Raw genomic sequence first — 20,849 nt, forward strand, 5'->3', positions numbered from 1 at the left:
CACCATGCCTGGTTAATTTTTGTATTTTTAATAGAGACTGGGTTTCACCATGTTGACCAGGATGGTCTGGATCTCCTGATCTCATGATCCACCCACCTCAGCCTTCCAAAGTGCTAGGATTACAGGCGTAATCCTAGCACCTGGCCCCGGATACAAGACTCTTAACAGATATGTGATTTGCAAAAATTTTCTCCCATTCTCTGGGTTATTGTTTCATTTTCTGATAGTATCCCTTGAAAAACAAATTTTTTTTCATTTTAATGAAGTCCAATTTATCTACCTTTTCTTCGGATGTTTATGCTTTTGGTGAAATATCTCAAAACTATTGTCCAATCCACAGTCATGAAGATTCATACCTATGTTTTCTTCTAAGGATTTTAAAGTTTTAGCTCTTACATTTAGGTCTTTGATCCATTTTGACTTATTTTTTTTGTATATGGTGTGAGGTAGGGGTCTAACTTTATTCTTTTGCATGTAGAGATCCAGTTTTACAAGCACCATTTGTAATTAAGATCATTCATTGTCCCCTTTAATTTTCTTGGCATTCTTGTCCAAAACCAGTTGATTATAAATCTTAGGGTTTATTTCTGGATTCTCGATTTTATTACATTGATCTATATGTCTGTCTTTATGCCAATAGCATACTGTCTTAATTACTTCAGCTGTATAGTCAATTTTGAAATTGGAAAGTGTGAATTGTCTAACTTTATCCTTTTTTTATCAAGATTCTTTTGGATATTCTGGGTCCCACATTTCCATATAAATTTTAGGATCAGCAATGTCTCCAAAAAAGGCAGATTGGTTTAGATAGAGATTTCATTGAGTCTGTAAATCAATTTGGGTAGTATTGCCATCTTACAATATTAAGTCTTCCAATCACTGAACATGGGATGTTTTTCCATTATTTAGATCTCCTTTAATTTTTCTTTCTTTCTTTTTTTTTTTTTTTTTTGAGATGGAGTCTCGCTCTGTCGCCCAGGCTGGAGTGCAGTGGCTCAATCTCGGCTCACTGAAAGCTTTGCCTCCCAGGTTCACGCCATTCTCCTGCCTCAACCTCCCAAGTAGCTGGGACTACAGGCACCTGCCACCACGCCCGGCTAATTTTTTTTTGTAGTTTTAGTAGAGACAGGGTTTCACCGTGTAAGCCAGGATGGTCTCGATCCCCTGACCTCATGATCCGCCCACCTCGGCCCCCCAAAGTGCTGGGATTACAGGCATGAGCCACCATGCCCAGCTTAGGTCTCCTTTAATTTTTCAACAATGTTTTATACTTTCCAGTACACAAATCTTGCACTCTTTTGTTAATTTTTTCCTATTTTATTATGTTTGATGCTATTGTTAATTGGATTGTTTTGTTACTTTCATTTTCAGAATGTTTATTGTTAGTATGTAAAAATATAACTCTTGCCTGGGCACTGTGGCTCGTGCCTATAATCCTAGCACTTTTGGAGGCCAAGGCGGGTGGATCACCTGAGATTAGAGTTCAAGACCAGCCTGGCCAACATGGTGAAACCCCCATCTCTACCAAAAATACAAAAATTTTCTGGGTGTGGTGGTGTGCATGTGTAATCCCAGCTACTCAGAGGCTGAGGCAGGAGAATTGCTTGAACCCGGGAGGCGGAGGTTGCAGTGAGCTGAGATAGTGCCATTGCACTCCAGCCTGGGCAACAAGAGTGAAACTCCATCTCAAAAACTAAAATAAAATAAAAATAAAAAATATATAGGCCGGGCGCGGTGGCTCACGCTTGTAATCCCAGCACTTTGGGAGGCCGAGGCGGGCAGATCACGAGGTCAGGAGATTGAGACCACGGTGAAACCCTGTCTCTACAAAAAATACAAAAAAATTAGCCGGGCGTAGTGGCGGGCGCCTGTAGTCCCAGCTACTCGGAGAGGCTGAGGCAGGAGAATGGCATGAACCCGGGAGGCGGAGCTTGCAGTGAGCCGAGAGCGCGCCACTGCACTCCAGCCTGGGCGACAGAGCGAGACTCCGTCTCAAAAAAAAAAAAATAAAATAAAATAAATAAATAAATAAATAAATAAATAAAAATAAATATAACTCCTTTTTGTATATTAATCTTGTATCCTTTAACCTGTTTAAATTGTTTATTAGTTCTAATCATTCTTTTAGTAGATTCTTTGGGATAGTCCATGTAAAAGATTATGTCATCTGTGAGTAGAGATCATTTCACTTCTTTTTTAATCTGGAAGCTTCTTATTTTACTTTCTTCCTTACTAGCCTAGTATAATGTTGAATAGGAGTGGTGAAAGTGATCATCCTTGTCTTCTTCCTAATCGTAGAAGAAAGCATTCAGTCTTTTACCATTTAGAATAATGTTAGGTGTACATGTTTTGTAAATGTCCTTTGTCAGGTTGAGGAACTCCTCTTCTACTCCTAGTGTGTTGAGGACTTTTATCACAAAGAAGTGTTAGATTTTTTTATCAAATGCCTTTTTCGTGTCTGTTAAATGACTGTGTAGTTTTTATTCTTAATTCTATTAAGATGACATATTGTTTTTGGATATTAAAACAACCTACAGTCTCACTCTGTCAATTTGAGGTTTTTTTGTTTGTTTGTTTTGTTTTTTTTTGAGACAGAGTCTTGCTCTGTCGCCCAGGCTGGAGTGCAGTGGCGCGATCTCGGCTCACTGCAAGCTCCGCCTCCCGGGTTCACGCCATTCTCCTGCCTCAGCCTCTCCGAGTAGCTGGGACTACAGGCGCCCGCCACCACGCCCGGCTAATTTTTTGTATTTTTAATAGAGACGGGGTTTCACCGTGGTCTCGATCTCCTGACCTCGTGATCCGCCCGCCTCGGCCTCCCAAAGTGCTGGGATTACAAGCGTGAGCCACCGCGCCCGGCCTATTTGAGGTTTTTAATTATTGTAATTATAAATAGATACCTCATTTAAAAAACTGGGAAGTACCAAAAGGCAGGAAGACATTGAACCATCTACAACCTGAACACAAGATTTTCGGGTCTGATTCCTTGGGATACAAATATCAGGTTCGTGCAATCGTAATTGTGGTTTTTGCAGTTGAAAGTAATGGCAACGACTGCACATACTTTTGTATGAACCTAATATATGAAAATAAAAGATACATAAATAACCCCACAGGAATAACTGAGCACGTTTCACTAGTTCCTACTTAGTGTATGAGAAAACAAACACAAACAGGTACACAAATAGCTTGAAAATAAAATGGCACATATTGAGTGCTATAATCTCATTATGGGGCTGCAGAAAGTGAACTCTCCCTCTAGGACTCTGCTAAGGAGTGGTATGCTGTCTGCCTACTTTGAGGTTGTTTTACTTCTTGGTCACTACTCATCCTGTTCACTTTCCCTAAAATTTTCTTTTTCTTTTTCTTTTCTTTTTTTTGAGACGGAGCCTCGCTCTGTTGCCCAGGCAAGAGTGAAGTGGCACAATCTCGGCTCACTTTAATCTCCGCCTCCCGGGTTCATGCCATTCTCCTGCCTCAGCCTCCTGAGTAGCTGGGAATACAGGCGTGCACCACCACACCCAGATAATTTTTGTATTTTTAGTAGAGACGGGGTTTCACCATGTTGACCGGGATGGTCTCGATCTCCTGACCTTGTGATCCACCTGCCTCGGCCTCCCAAAGTGCTGGGATTACAGGCATGAGCCACTGTGCCTGGCCTACTCCTAAGTATTTAACCAAGAGAAATGAAAGTTTATGTCCACGCAATGATTTGTACACACATATTTATAGCAACTTTATTTGTAATAGCTCCAAACTAGAAACAATCCAAATATCCATCAATAGGTGGATGGATAAATAAACTGTGCATCCATACAATTAAAACTACTCGGCAACAGCCGGGCGCGGTAGCTCACGCCTGTAATCCCAGCACTTTGGGAGGCTGAGGCGGGCGGATCACGAGGTCAGGAGATCGATACCATCCTGACTAACATGGTGAAACCCCGTCTCTACTAAAAATACAAAAAATTAGCCAGGCATGGTGGCGGGTGCCTGTAGTCCCAGCTACTCAGGAGGCTGAGGCAGGAGAATGGTGTGAACCCGGGAGGCAGAGCTGGCAGTGAGCCGAGACCATGCCACGGCACTCCAGCCTGGGTGACAGAGTGAGACTCTGTCTCAAAAAAAAAAAAAGAAAAAAAAAACTACTCAGCAACAAAAAGGAAGAAAGATACAAGCAACAACATGAATGAATCTCGAAATATTATGCTGAATGAAAAAAGCCAGACAAAGAAAGAATATACTACATTATTTCATTTATATAACATTTTTGAGAATGTTGACTAGTCTATAAGACAGGAAGTCTGGGAGAATAGTGAAGGAAGAAGGGGATTCCAAAAGGACACCAGGAATCTTTTGAGGATGATGGATATGTTCATCATACTGATTGTGGAGATGATTTCACAGGTAGATATATATATGTCAAAACTCATCAAATCATACACTTGAATATATGCAGTTTACTTACTATTAATTATACTTCAATAATGCTGTGAAAAATATTGTACTGAAGGATTGTAATAGTTAGGTGCTTTAAGTTCCAATTTTTAAAAAACACAAAACTTCAACCCGCATAAACAACTAAAGAGAATTTCTTGACTCAGCATAATTGAAATGTCTAGTGTTGGCCTCATGCGTAGTTTGATCAGAGCACCAGCTCCATGTGTCTGTGAGCTTCTCTGCTCACTTCCTGATGTTGCTTTTATTCTTAGTGGGGTTTTTCTCGTGGTAACCAAATGGCTGTAGCAGTTGTAGGTCTCACATTCACATACCACACCTTCTGGGAAAACAGATACGTTTCCTTCCCCCAGTCATTGAACCAAAATCTCAAGTCTTAAGCATGATTCAATCAACTACGCTCTTGTGTCTGTCCATGAACCACTCCCTGTTGTCAGGGACTGGGTAATAGTCAACCCTCTGTCCATGAATATGTAACATTGCACAGTATATATAAAGAAAGTGATGGGGACAATAGCTAAATCTTCTAAGGGTTCTATGATGAAGTGGAAAAGAATGACAGCTTTACCTTTCACCTATTCTGTTTAAATATGCAAATTCCATCACACCATTGAATGCGTATGTCACATTGCCTAGGAACATATGCAATTTCTTATTTATGTCTTCTTTTTTTTAAAAAGCAATTTTTTTGTTTTTTTGAGATATACTTCATATTCAGTACAATTCAATTTTTGCCATTCTAAGTTCACAATATATAACATTCAGAGTTGGTGGTATGTTGTCTTATGAGTCCTTTGTTGCTCCTTTTTTCTTTTTTTTTTTTTTTGAGACAGTCTCACTCTGTTGCCTAGGCTGGAGTGCAGTGGCACCATCACAGCTTACTGCAACCTCTGCCTCCCTGCTTCAAGCAATTCTCCTTCCTCAGTCTCCTTAGTAGATGGGATTACAGGTGTGTGCCACCATGCCTGGCTAATTTTTTTTTTTTTTAGTAGTAGAGATGAGGTTTCACCATGTTGCCCAGGCTGGTCTTGAACTCCTGTCCTCAGGTGATCCACCCACCTCCGTCTCCCAAAGTCCTGGGATTATAGGCATGAGCCACTGTGCCCTGCCCTTTATTGCTCTCTTAGAGAGTTAATGCTCTGTCTGTATTTCTGTTTTTCTTATACAGCTACATATACAAACAATGTTTGTTAATGGCTTTAGGATAATGATTTGATGAAGATGAAGATATCAATCACTTAAATCAGTTAAATAAACACACAGAACAGACAGTTACCATAGGGAGGGATTAATTTGAGATAACTTTTGTAGGTCGGATTTGTGGAGGAGGGAGAGTCTAAATGCAGTCTTTCTTGTAATATCATCGGAAAATGTTGAGACTCTCCAAGGCATTCCCACTTCCTGCTTCTTACTGTCATCATCATACTTAACATGATCAGTGCAATGGACATCTGTGGCTTATGCCTACTCAGCACCCTTTTTTCTGGCAACAGCACCCATCTTCTCCCAGAGGAAAACCATTGGTCTCCCCTTCTCTGAGCCTGTGGCTCAGAATTGGTGGAGTGGGTGGGCACAAGATTCAAGCCTGGCCAATCAATTCAACAGTCACCTGATGCATGTGACCCAAGCTGGGCCAATAGGAGTCTACTTAGGAATCTCGAGAAGACTACAGAAAACAGGCAGTGTCTTTCAGCTGAAGTTTTAAAGCTGATTGAATGGAAACTTGCCCACCACAAGCCATCTTTGCCATCATATGGTGGCAGCCTTTCTGGGAATAAAGCTAATTCAGAGGGACCCCAAGCTGGAGATGGAAACAGATTTCTTTTTTCTTTTTTTTTTTGGAGATAGATTTCTGATGATATCACTTGAGTACCTAGATCCAATCAGATCTACCCTTAGTTTTTGGTTATGTGAGTCAATAAATCATCTTTATGCTTAATTTATTTTAAATTCAGTTTCAAAACTTGCAACTCAGAGTCTTGGCTAACACCACCACCATTATAATCTGCATCACCATCTCCTCTCCTCCCTCTTGAAGCCAGAAGTAAAAGTCCACTTGCTTCCTGGAGCAGAACCTGAGATTATTGCAACATTCAGCTAGGTGAGTGCCCAGAGGAAGTCCAGGGTGGCAGTGTGGGGTGTGGTGGAGGAAGCTCTCAGGTGCTTCTGGAGCAGAGGTAACTCAAGGGCAGAGACCTGCCATTGAGACATAGGCTCTGGCTGCCCACTCCTGGAACATTCATCTGTATTATTGCAGAACTCCCATTGCAAATGCTTTGTTGAGTACAGATTAATATCTCTACTAAGTGCTTAGCTGGCACCCTGGAGGTGTATAATCAGAAACCATTATTCCTCTTAACGCTTCATGTTTGCATGCAAACATTCATTTAAATAGCTCAGGCCTCATGATCACAATGCAATTCTAAACTCTTGTCCCAGGACCTGCCCAGTTTTGTGGATGCAAATATTGCCACTGAAAATAGTCCAAAAACAGCATCCAAGATTTTCCACAAAAGTAGGGTCAGAAACCCAGGGAGAGAATTAGTCTATTTCACTTACTCTATTAGATTAGGAATAATGAAAGGGGAAAGAGCAGACGCATTTCTTGTAAATCAAGACTGAAAACTCCACAAGCGCAAAGACCACGTTTCTTTCTATTTGTCACTGTATTTGTGGTACCCAACATGATGGCCAGCAAAAAATACTCGTTGTGCGATTGGCCTAATAGTTAAATGAATGAATGAAGCAAGAAAAGTTTGAAAAGGGAAGACCAGACCAGGCACGGTGGCTCATGTTTGTAATCCCAACACTTTGGGAAGCCAAGGTGGGTGGATCACTTGAGGTCAGGAGCTCAAGACCAGCCTGGCCAGGATGGCAAAACCGCGTCTCTACTAAAAATACAAAACTTAGCTGGGCATGGTGGCATGCACCTGTAATTCCAGCTACTTGGGAGATAAAAGAATCGCTCAAACCCAGAAGGCAGAGATTGCAGTGAGCTGAGATCATGCCACTACACTCCAGCCTGGGCAACAGAGTGAGGTTCCATCTCAAAAAAAAAAAAGAAAGAAAAAGAAAAGGGAAGACCAAATGATGCTCTCAGAGTCAGTTTCAAATAATACCTCTGCATTGTCTATCTCTGGTTTTTGTGCAAAAGCAGACTACTTCTGAAGGGCCCTTTCCATTCCATCTTGTGGTTCTTTTTTTTCTTTTTTCTTGAGATGGGGTCTTGCTATGCTGCCCAGGCTGGTCTTGAACTCCTGGGCTCATGTGTTCCTCCTGCCTCAGCCTCCTGAAGAGCTAAGATTACAGGTGCATACCACAATACACAGCTCTATCTTGTGATTCTTCTGCAGCCTTAACTGATATAAAGGACATTGGCCATTTTTGCCTGCCCAGTGTCCATTCCCTTTTTCTATTAAGTCCCCCATTTCCTTTTGGGAAATCACCTCTTCTCATTTAACGTACTCTTCTTAGGAGGGTGTGTCTTGGTAAGCACCTCCCACCATGAAAAGTGAAGGACACTTTTTTCTTCTGTTTGCACCTGTAAGGACCAGTGCAACCTAAACTCAAACAAGCAGATATTCTCTCCAGTATTTGACTCTTGACCAAGTGACCCAAGAATGGAAGGGGTAGTTGGAAGTCATTTATTTTGGCAGGGGTGTTGCTAAGAGAAAAAATTTGAAGAAATTAAATTTAGACCGGGCACAGTGGCTCGCGCCTGTAATCCTAGCACTTTAGGAGGCCGAGGTGGGTGGATCGCCTGAAATCAGGAGTTCAAGACCAGGCTGGCCAATGTGGTGAAACCCTGTCTCTACTAAAAATACAAAAATTAGCCAGGTGTGGTGGCAGGCACCTGTAATCCCAGCTACTTGGGAAGCTGAGGCAGGAGAATCACTTGAACCCAGGAGGCGGAGGTTGCAGTGAGCCGAGATTGTGCCATTGCACTCTAGCCTGGGCAACAGGAGGGAAACTCCATCCTAAAAAAAAAAAAAAGAAAAGAAAAAAAGAAGTTAAATTTAACAGAATTTAACTGAGCAAATAATGATCCTCAAATTGGGCAGCCCCCATCCAGAATCAGAAGGTTCAGAGAGATTCCAGCACTGTCACATGGTCAGACAGGATTTATGAATAGAAAAAAGAAAGCAACATACAGAAAACAGAAGTGAGACACATAAACAGTTGGAATGGTTATAGCTTGGCATTTGCCTTATTTGAACACTGAAGAGTTGGCTGCCTGTTGAGTGGTTGAAGTATGGTTTCTGTGATTGCCTGAGGCTTGGCTAATTGTTTGGGTTTTTTGTTTGTTTGTTTTTGTTTTTGAGACGGAGTTTTGCTCTTATCGCCCAGGCTGGAGTGCAATGGCACGATCTCAGCTCACTGCAACCTCCACCTTGTGGGTTCAAGCGATTCTCCTGCCTCAGCCTCCCGCCCGCCACCATGCTGGATAATATTTTTGTATTTTTAGTAGAGACAGGGGTTTCACCATGTTGGCTAGTCTGGTCTCAAACTCCTGACCTCAGGTGATCCAACCCCCTCGGCCTCCCAAAGTGCTGGGATTATAGGTGTGAGCCACTGCACCCGGACAGCCTCCTTCTTTAACATCCATTCCAAGCTATTGCTATTTGTCCTTTTCACTCCTGGGTTCTATCTCCTTGTAGTGAACACTGTTAGGGTTGTTCCTCCCTTCTCTGCTATGATTCTTCCGTGTCTGTAACTGATTCCTCACCTCCAGCAGTTTGACCTTGTGCTCTGGCCATTGCGATTGGTCAGATTTACCCATCTTCACCCTAAGCTAGGCCAATCAGATTTCTTTTTCCTGAGAGTGTAGAAGTTTGACCTCATGAATGTGAAAGTTGTAGGTTGTTGAGAGCTAAGCACCAGAAGAGGTTTGGTTAGGAGGAAGGAAGGTCTATAATTTTCTGCTGCTGAGGTTTAGGATTTTCCTGAGTGCCAAAACTTCCCTGTCTTCAGGAGAGTTCTGATAAATTTACCTTTCTTGAATAAGTTTTTTAAAATTGGCTTATATTATCTGCAACCAAAGAACCTCAATTAACACAGTCTCCATGTGATAGAAGGTTCCTTAGAGACAAGGCCAGATTTTTTTTTTTTTTTTTTTTTTTTTTGAGACAGAGTCTCTCTCTATCACCCAGGCTAAAGTGCAGTGGCACAATCTCGGCTCACTGTAACCTCTGCCTCCCAAGTTCAAGCAAGTCTTGTGCTTCAGCCTCCCAAGTAGCTGAGATTACAGGCATGTGCCACCACGCCTGGCTAATTCTTGTATTTTTTGTAGAGACGGGGTTTCACCATGTTGGTCAGGCTGGTCTCGAACTCCTGGCCTCAAGTGATCCACCTGCCTCGGCCTCCCAAAGTGCTGAGATTACAAGTGTGAGCCACCATGTCCAGCCAAGGCCAAATTTTAATTCATTCATCCATTTATGCATTCATCAAACATTTATTGAGCATTTGCTATGTGACAGGCATGTGGTAGGTACTGGGAACCCAAAGATGAATTAGATAATCCCCTCAACTCACCAAGCTTGCTGCCTGGTTGTAAGTATAAATGTATTCAATCAATCATTCATTCACTTAAGTAATTCATTTATCCAATGAATAATTACCAACACTCATTTAATATTATGTAACAGGTCTTGGCACTAAATGCTTTTGTTAATTCTCCAACTCTATGAGGTATATCCCATTTTACAGATGAAGGAACTGAGTCATAGAGAGGTTAGGCGGCTTTGCCTAAATCATAAGGATTTTAAGTGCTGAAACTGGTCTTCAATTATGGTATATCTGACTGCAGAACTCTTGCTTCTAAGCATTGTGTAACCTCCCTCTCAAACAATCTCAAAGCAGTGTGATACATGCTTACACAGGTGTGTATGAAGTCCACAGAGGAGAAAGCAACTAATTTTGTGGGGAGGTAGGGGTTCAAAACAGGCTTCACAGTTGAAGTGGTTTGAGCAATCTTGAAGGAAGAGAAGGGTTGTCTTCCTGGTGCCTAGCATAGAACTTTGCATATGAACACTGTAAAATGATGATTAAGCGGCTTCTGCTTCTGGAAGGAGTTGTTTTCCTGTTTACATGGAGCCTGGGGTGTTTCCTACTGCCTACTGCAGCATCATTTTTGTGATTTAGCAATGGCATGTGAAGTAATCAGATCGTCTGTATATCACTGATGCTCACAGAAGCCTGTAAGGTAAGTAGTACAGGTACACACTTTGTAAGACGAGTGAGGAAACCAGGGCTGAGTTTGCATGACTTGTCCAAGACTATACATGGTGAGTAAGTGGCAGAACAAGACAAGGGGCCAGCCCCCTGAGGACGGATTGGCTAACAGGATTCCTCTAATCTAGCCAGACTCCTTTACTCCTCTTAGCCTGTAGTTCAGGCTTTGATCTTTCCAGACTCGGCACCCGAGTTTCTGAATGTTTCCTCAGAACACCCCCCCATCCTTCTCAGTTCCAGCTCTCCAAGTTCTGCTCATCTTCCAAGATCTATCTCATTGCACATCTTCCTCGCAAGCCTTCTCCAGATTCATTCAGCTCACTCCCTAAGCTTCATTTAAATCCCTTAGCCCTGCTTCCATCCAGATTCCTGCCCTGAAAACTTTCTACCTGGTTAGACTCATCACTGCCATTCAGCTTCCCTCATCAGAACTCCTGTTGCCTAATATCTCCAGCCTTAGGTTGGTCTTTAACTATTGTTTTCTTTCTATGTGTATATCTTGTCTCTCACTGAAATGTAAGCTCCATGAAGCACAGCCACATGCTTCCTTTTTAGCCTTATACATACAGAAGTATATTCACTTTGGGATCGATAGTGTTTGTCAACTCAAATAGGATGTGTGGGATGAATGATCCCACCTTCTGTTAGATTATTCAGCTCCTAAGTCATGCAAAACCGATACCTTCTGGACCTCCTTTCTAAAGCTCCTGCAGGGTGGGGAAAGAATGCACGGATTCTCATAGGTGCATTTAGCAATTACTAGTAACCAACACTTAATGAATGCTTACTAATTGCTAGGTCCTATACAAAATACATTACATACATAAATTTATTCAATCTTCACGACAACTATTATTGTCCCCACTGAACAGATGAAGACACATAGAGGTCACTCAGCTAGTAAGTGGCGCAGCTAGGATTTAAAATCCAGACCGATTCCAGAGTCCATACTCTTAATTATGATACGAAATTCTTGGCCGGGCGCGGTGGCTCACGCTTGTAATCCCAGCACTTTGGGAGGCCGAGGCGGGCGGATCACGAGGTCAGGAGATCGAGACCACGGTGAAACACCGTCTCTACTAAAAATACAAAAAAAAAATTAGCCGGGCGCGGCGGCGGGCGCCTGTAGTCCCAGCTACTCGGAGAGGCTGAGGCAGGAGAATGGCGTGAACCCGGGAGGCGGAGCTTGCAGTGAGCCGAGATTGCGCCACTGCACTCCAGCCTGGGTGACAGAGCGAGACTCCTTCTCAAAAAAAAAAAAGATACTAAATTCTTTATGGATAACAGAAAGTCTCTAATTGTAATGTAGATCAATTTCCTTGCTTTCTAACCCCATGGGAAGATGGAACCAAAAAGGGTGAGAAAATAATATTTATTATACTCCTACTATGAGCCTAGTATTATAAGAGATGCATAATGGGTTAATGATATAATTCTTGCAATAAGTCTATGAAGCAGGAAGTATTAACTCCATTTTAAAGAATTTGGCTTCTAAAATTGTTAAATACAGTGCTCAAGTTTTAGCTTCCGGTTATTGGCAGAGTTGGAATTAGACCAAGTTTTATAACTTTGAAGGACAGACTTAATTTAAAGGAGACTGTATAGAAAACCCTGCCAAGGGCAAATGTGAAGGGCACGTGAAAAGACATCTGAATTATTACTTATAATAATTCAGAAATAGTGAATGTGTAGTGTATATTGAAGAATGGTAAGAGATTGTCAAAAAACCTATTCTATAAACACTCACAGAGGAATCAGTTAATTAAATAAGGGAGCTGCCTGTCTTGGGCTAGGACATAAACCCCAGAACTTCCCACGAGGCAAGGGCAGAGAGGGCGCCACCTGTCCTGGAGAACCTGGGAACCCGCTCTAGAGACTTCGGTTTAGCCCCTTTTATTGCCTCACACTCTAATTGGCTACTTTTCCCTGGGCTCCGCCTCCTCCTCGGTCTGGACCATTAAACAGGCAAGCCCTACCCCGGACCTGGATGCGGCCTCCAATCAGCTGCCAGGCCCTGGAGTCCCTCTAGAGAAGCCCCCTCTCCACCGGCGAGGCGCTTTGCTCTCGTCCGTGATTGGCCAGGCAGCAGCATGGGGTCCGCCTCCTTCTCTTCCAGATTGGTCAGCGGTCGTCAGCTCCACATCCCTCTGGGCCGGTCTCCGCCGCTCTTTCCCTTCGCTGCGTGGCCTTGGGCGAGCCTGGTCCTCTGCGGAGAGGGCCCCGCCCTCTGTGAAGGCCCGCCCGGGAATTGGCGGCGGCGCTGCAGCCATTTCCGGTTTCGGGGAGGTGGGTGGGGTGCGGAGCGGGACTTGGAGTCGCCGCCGCCGCTGCCACCGCCCACAGAGCCTGCCTTGCGCCTGGTGCTGCCAGTAAGATGCGGCCGGAGCCCGGAGGCTGCTGCTGCCGCCGCACGGTGCGGGCGAATGGCTGCGTGGCGAACGGGGAAGTACGGAATGGGTACGTGAGGAGCAGCGCTGCAGCCGCAGCCGCAGTCGCCGCCGGCCAGGTACGAGGGGCCCGCGCGGCGGGGCCAGGGTGGCGGTGCGGAGGGGCGGAGGGGCGGCCGGGCGGGGCGAGGTCTCCGGGCCATCCGCTGGGCAATCCGCGGGGCGGGCGCCGCTCGCAGGTGTAGGCGGCAGTGTCCGGCCGCTGGCCCGACCTCCACGAGCCTGGAGGCTCAAGGACGGCTTGGGGGCTCCCCACCTCTCCGCGCCTGGAGGTCTTCCTCCCTTACTCCCGGAGCTCTGGGTTCTGCTCAGAGCCCCGGGTACTTTTCTCTGCCCCATCCTGCCAGAAGTGTGTGCCGCTCCCAGGGGAAGCGATGAGGGGCCCCTCGGACCCCAGTGGGAGCCGCCCATGGGCTCCCGAGGGTCCCTTCTCAAACCCCCGAGGTTGTTGCTTCGTTTTAAAGTCCTGCAGCCCTCCAAAGAAAACCACCCGTGGGGTCCTTAAGAAGCAAAGAAAGTTAGGCGGTGGTGTCAGATGGAAGCACACCCAGCCTCTCCCAACCACATTCTGGACTACCACGTTCACTCCCCAGCCAGGACATTGGTCCGTAGATCTGGCAAGGGAATCCAAGCTGGTCCCTCGAAAGCATCATTCTCTTAACTCTGCCCGTGGTGAGACTCTACCCCAGGCTCCAGGTTGGATTAGGTGGCCCCTTCGACCCTTTCCTGAACACGAGTGCTATCACACAAGGGGATTGTTTAGCCTGGTGATGACTCTATACTAATTAACCATGCTGAATCATCAACCAAGTTCAGGCAGTTCTAAAATATTTTGAAAAGTTCTAAATTCAAGACAATGCTTATTATCAACCTTACAGTGCTCTGGACTGTCAGATATTTTGTTGAAATGTGTTTTTAAAGATGAGCTGGTTAAAAAGATGCAAGATGGTGTTCCTGGAAGAGAGTGTTGCGATAATTTCCAGTTGACTTTAATACGTTGAAGTCTTGTACAGATATTAAGGAACACTTAGAAAGTACTCTGTTCCCCTTCAGCAGGAGTGTGACTGTTGCAGTTTGATAGGATGGTGATCTTAATTTGGCTTTAACATAAATATCTGGCAGGCTCTTCCCCAGATGAGTAGTTATGATGGATAGATCTGTTACTGTTTGGTGCGAAGCAGAAAATAAAGCATTTTTCCAGGTCATGTTGAGATACTGAGACTGAGAGTTGAGGGAAAAAATAAGTAAAACAGACTTGACCTCCGCTGAAGTTGTAAGGTGTCTGAGCGAAGTAATACACAGATCAAAAGATTTGTTTTCACTTTTAAAGAAATAATTGTGTGAGGGAGGAAGTGATAACAATCAGCTCATTATAAGCAGTGGAATAGTTTGTCGTTTTCCTCGCAGTGTAAACGACTTATAAGACAAAATTGTTGTGGTATAGAATGTAATAGGGAAATTTAACGGGTAGGAGTTAGAAAATACATTGCAGGTAATTTCATTGAGTTGTTTTTTTTTTTTGTTTGTTTGTTTTTTTGAGACAGTTTTGCTCTTGTCACCCAGGCTGGAGTGCAATGGCGCGATCTCGGCTCACTGCAGCCTCCACCCCCTGGGTTCAAGCGATTCTCCTGCCCCAGCCTCCCGAGTAGCTGGGATTACAGGCGCCCATCACCAGGCCCGGCCAATTTTTGTATTTTTATTAGAGATGGGGTTTCACCATGTTGGCCAGGTTGGTCGCGAACTCCTGACCTCAGGTGATCGGCCTGCCTTGGCCTCTGAAAGTGCTGGGATTACAGGCGCACCTGGCCGAGGTATGATTTTTTTTTTTTTTTTTTGAGACGGAGTGTCGCTCTTGTCGTCCAGGCTGGAGTGCAGTGGCGTGATCTCGGCTGACTGCAAGCTCTGCCTCCCGGGTTCACGCCATTCTCCTGCCTCAGCCTCCCGAGTAGCTGGGACTACAGGCACCCGCCACCACGCCCGGCTAATTTTTTGTATTTTTTAATAGAGACGGGGTTTCACCGTGTTAGCCAGGATGGTCTCGATCTCCTGACCTCGTGATCCTCCCGCCTTGGCCTCCCAAAGTGCTGGGATTACAGGCGTGAGCCTCCGCGCCCGGCCGGTATGATTTTTTAAAATGAAAAAGGAAGTCGAGAAAGGTGTTCACACTTCAGCGGTGCTTTGTGTTCAAATGTTCCTTTCAATCTCTGTGAGTTATGTTCTGATTTAGTAGGAAATCAAGGACCTTTCTCCCATAATCTCTAACAATTTAGCATTTGTAGAATGATATTTCTTCAGAGCTTGCCAACTAATAAGGTGAAGAAATATCAAGGTACTAATATGACATTTTAAAATCTGTATGAATAACATTTGGTTGACTTTTGGGGACGTGTTTTATAAAAGTTTCATTCAAGGCACATTGGTGGCATTTGGAAGAACGGTCTGTTGGAATGCTGTGAGGGCTGCAGTATCCCTTCTAGAAAACTACTTCTCACCAGTATTTTTAAAACAGACTTCAGATCTGGAGCTTTCTACACTCTCAGATGGAGGAATATTGCCTGTGAATTTTTTTCTTTCTTATACAAAAGAGAGATCTTGGTAACTACGTGAGAGCAATACAATATCTTAACATTTTTAAAAAGTTGTTTTCATTTTAATTAAAGCGATGTGCTTGTGCTCCAACGTCTACCTATCTTTCCCCTCTTTCTGGGGGAAATGTTGCCAACTGTGCCATCAAAAATACGCATACAGCTGTGTGTCATGCTTTCACTAAAATATGAATTTAGAGTATAACATGGTTGAGATGTAAATTCTTTTCCTCACATCTCCCACCATGTCTTTTAATGAACAGGAGAGAAGCCAGGAACGTCTAAGATCACTTTACACTCTCAAGAGTATGTTTCTGTGCTTGAAGGGATGAATGAAAGTATATAGTAAAAGAACAACTCTTGGATTTGGGTTTAGAATTTGATTAGCTAGATGCTGTGTTAAGGAGTTATGCAACAATCAGACATTGCTGTTTAGTGATGACAGTAGACACATAGTTTTCACAATAGTAACAGTTGAACAATAGAGCAGTAATTTTTCCTCTCTGCTATTCAGATGAGTGGGAGGAGCACAAGCCTTTATTTGAGGTAAAGTGTGGCAATTTGCCCAAGGGAAACTTTTATATTAGCATTGGAAAGAACCTTTGGCAGTTTATTTAATTCAGTCCTTTATCTCTTTGTAGGACTTTATTAAAATCAGTCTTGATAGAAAATTCTATACTGTTTTTAAAGATCTCCAGGGGATTTGCAGCAAGTTTTTCTCTATAGCAAATTGGATTATTCCATGATCTTAATTACCAGATTTCTTCCTGTGGATTTAACATTTGATTAAATAAATGCCATGTTTTGGTTGCACCTGAAATATAGTAGTTCGTTCGTGTGTTTGTTTTTAAAACTCCATGTTAACAGCTCTTTTTAAAAGAGCTTCCATTTCTTTTTTTTTTTTTTTTTTTTTTTTTTGAGACGGAGTCTCGCTCTTTCAACCCAGGCTGGAGTGCAGTGGCGTGATCTCGGCTCACTGCAGGCTCCGCCCCCCAGGGTTCACGCCATTCTCCTGCCTCAGCCTCCCGCGTAGCTGGGACTACAGGCGCCTGCCACCTCGCCCGGCTAATTTTTTGTATTTTTAGTAGAGACGGGGTTTCACCGTGTTAGCCAGGATGGTCTCGATCTCCTGACCTCGTGATCCGCCCGCCTCGGCCTCCCAAAGTGCTGGGATTACAGGCGTGAGCCACCGCGCCCGGCCAAGAGCTTCCATTTCTTTATAGAAGTTTTGAGATTTAGGTTTTCCTTTTACTTTCCTCAATTAGTTAATAAGTGTGAAAGAAAAAAGTTATCTACCTTTGAGACAGTTTTGACCCTAACTTTTTTCCCTTTGGGTGTAGTTTTAATGATATGTTAGAAGGATGAGAGCTCTCTGGCTGTCAGAGTAAAAAATTCTATCTCGAGGAATTGAGGCAAGAGTTGTGTTCTTATGTTAAATAATAAGACAAACAAAGTAGAAAGAACAAAGTGTTAGTCTTGCTTCTTAGGAGGAGGCAAATAAATAACTAATGAAAGCTGGTTTACTAAATAGCTACTAGCTTTTGTTTCCACTGAGGGGAAACAGTAACTGGGGATTTAATGTGATAGTTAAGGAAAAGGAGAAGATAGTTATGAGGCCAGAACAGCAGAAGTAGTTAGAATAGTCATATATCTGTTTAGATTTAGCAGGTCCTGATAAGATACCTCAGATACCTCAAGGCTTTTCAGAAATAATGTAATTACAACTTGGAGGACAAGATTTTCATTTCAATTTTCACTCTAAGGGGAAGCATATCTTGATTCTTACATAGCTGCATCTGAAGAATTCCAGAGTTATTTGAGGTACTCAGGAATTTTCTTTAACAGGAATTCTTGGGAAATGTGTAAGCAACTATGTTCTTAAGATAGTATTTTAGAACTAGGATGCTCAGAAAAGTCAGACTTGCCCACTTTTTAGGGTTTGCCCATGTGCCATAGAAATTTGCACTGCTTTGAGCAAGACAGTTAATTGGTTGATTTAATTAGATTCAATTTTTGAAAGAAAGAAGCAGTGTTTATTGGTAGAATAGGCAATTCAGAGGGATGGGTAGAGGCACTGTTTGCATTCTGAGTGGGTGTGCCGTAGTTGATTAAATAAATGGTTTGCGGACTCAAAGTCAGTTCCCTTCTGGGTAGTTTCTGAGACGCTTCTGTAATGTAATTCACAATTTGTGACCGATAAAAAAGTAAGTCCTTTGCTCTTGACCCATTTACTGTTAGAAAATTTAAGTTTGTCTTTAAGACTACTTTTTATTGCAAAGCTTGAGGCAGCTATTCTTCCTTTTTTAAAAAAATAATTTTTACTTCTCATTATAGAAATAATACATGTTTAATGTGGGATCATAAAGCATTGGGATAATCTCTGTGTTAGGTTGTTTTTTTTTTTTTTTTTTTTTGGAGACAGAATCTCACTCTGTCGCCCAGGCTGGAGTGCAGTGGCGCCATCTCAGCCCACTGCAGCCTCCGCCTCCTGGGTTCAAGCGATTCTCCAGCCTCAGCCTCCCGAGTAGCTGGGATTACAGGCATGCGCCACCGCACCTGGCTGATTTTTGCATTTGTAGTAGAGATGAGGTTTCACAGTGCTGGCCAGGCTAGTCTCGAACTCCTGACCTCAGGTGATCTACCTGCCTTGGCCTCCTAAAGTGCTGGTATTACAGGCGTGAGCCACCACGCCCAGCCGGAGGTTTGTTTTTTAATGTGGTCTATTGTAAATCCGTCTGCTACTTTCTGATAATTTCTTTCCTTTTTTTTTTTTTTTTTTTTTGGCGAGATAGGGTGTCGCTGCAGCCTGGCCTGCAGTGGCGCAGTCATGGCTTACTGCAGCCTCAACTTCCTGGGCTCAAGCGATCCTCCCACCTCAGCCTCCCAAGTAACTGGGTCCACAGGTGTGCACCACTACAGTGGGCTAATTTTTTATTTTTTTAATTTTTTTGAGACGGCGTCTTGCTCTGTCACCCAGGCTGGAGTGCAGTGGCGCGATCTTGGCTCACTGCAAGCTCCGTCTCCCAGGTTCACGCCATTCTCCTGCCTCAGCCCCCCGAGTAGCTGGGACTACAGGCGCCCGCCAACACACCTGGCTAAAGCTATTTCCAAGGGACTTAGGTTATTTTTTGTAGAGATGGGTCTTGCTATGTTCCCCAGGCTAGTCTCTTTTTTACTTAAAAAAAAAACAAAAATAAATAAATATATATATCTATAAAGAGAGAGGGAGACAGAGTCTCACTGTGTTGCCCAGGCTGATCTCAAACTCTTGGGCACAATAGATCCTCCTGCCTTGGCCTCCTGAAGTGCTGGGATTACAGGTGTGAGCCACCGCACCCAGCCCCCCAGGCTGGTCTCAAACTCCTGACCACAAGCATCCTCCTGCTTCAGCCTACCAAAGTGCTGGGATTACAGCCACTGTGCCAGACTATTTTGTGATAATTTCTAAGTACAGTGAAATATGCGGTTGTACTGAGACTATGGGTATGATCCAGTCTTACTCCGAAAAATGCATATTAAGGGCCGGGCACAGTGGCTCACACCTGTAATCCCAGCACTAAGGAAGTCAAGGTGTAAGGATTGCTTGAGCCCAGGAGTTCAAGATCAGCCTGGTCAATGTGGCGAGACCCCATCTCTATTTAATTAAAAAATAATAAAGTATATGACCAGGCACCATGGCTCACGCCTGTAATCCCAGCATTTTGGGAAGCCGAGATGGGCGGATCACTTGAGGTCGGGAGTTTGAGACCAGCCTGGCCAACATGGTGAAACCCCGTCTCTACTAAAAATGTAAAAATTAGCCAGGTGTGGTGGCGCGTGCCTATAATCCCAGCTACTCTGGGAGTCTGAGGTAGTAGAATCGCTTGAACCCAGGAGGTAGAAGTTGCAGTGAGCCGAGATGGTGCCACTGCACTCCAGCTTGGGCGACAGTGAGACTCTGTCTCAACAAAACAAAACAAAACAAAACCACAGTTAGATACCATTTCACACCACTAGGATTGCTAAAAGAATAAACCAGGTATTAAGCGTTCGTGAGGATATAGAGAAATTAGAATCCTGATACGTTGCTGGTGGGATTATAAAATGATGCAGCCACTTTAGGAAACAGTTAAACATAGAGTTAGCATGTGGCCCAGTAATTCTACTCCCAAGAAAAATGAAACACATGTTCCTGCAGAAACTTGTATATTAATTATAATAGCAGCATTATTGATTGATTGATTGATTGATTCAGGGTGTTACTGTTAGCCAGGCTGGCAGGACATGGCTCACTGCAGCCTCCACCTCCTGGGCTCAGTCAGTCCTCCCACCTCAGCCTCCCAGGTGTCTGGGACTACAGGCATACGCCACCATGAGTGGCAAGATTTTTTTTTTTTTTTTTGAGACAGAGTCTCGCTCTGTCGCCCAGGCTGGGGTGCAGTGTGGCTCACTGCAACCTCCACCCCGCTGGTTCAAGCAGTTCTCCTGCCTCCACCTTCTGAGTAGCTGGGACTACAGGCACGCGCCACCACGCCCAGCTAATTTTTTATATTTTTAGTAGAGATGGGGTTTCACCACATTGGTCAGGCTGGTCTCAGACTCATGACCTAAGTGATCCACCCGCCTTGGCCTTCCAAAGTGCCGGAATTACACGCGTGAACCACTGTGTCTAGCCCCGCATTATTTATAATAGCCAAAAAGTAGAAACAATCCAAATGTCTATCAACTGATGAATAGATAAAATATGGTATATCCATATAAAAGGATATTATTCAGCAATACTACTGAAGGAATGCAGTACTAATACATGCAGGAGAATACTACATTGTTTATGGCCACGTGTTTATATAGTGAAAGTATTTAAAAATGCAGGGGAATGATAAACACCAAATTCCCAATTCCTCTGGGGAGGAAAGGAAATACAGCATTTCCCCAGGACAAACTTCTTAAAAGGATTGGAGAACTACTTAAACATGTCAGATCTTGACACTGTCCTGATGGCCTCCTGTCACTGATAACAAAATACAAAATAGGGTTTACAAGGCCCACCATGAACTTTCCCATCCCTCTCTGACTTCATATCCTGCCAGGTCACTGCTTTCTAGCCAATCTGGGCTTTCTGATGTTCCCCAAACACATTGCCATCAAGCACCCC

This window comes from Hylobates moloch, unplaced genomic scaffold (assembly GCF_009828535.3).
Source record: "Hylobates moloch isolate HMO894 unplaced genomic scaffold, HMol_V3 SCAFFOLD_16, whole genome shotgun sequence".
NCBI lineage: Eukaryota > Metazoa > Chordata > Mammalia > Primates > Hylobatidae > Hylobates > Hylobates moloch.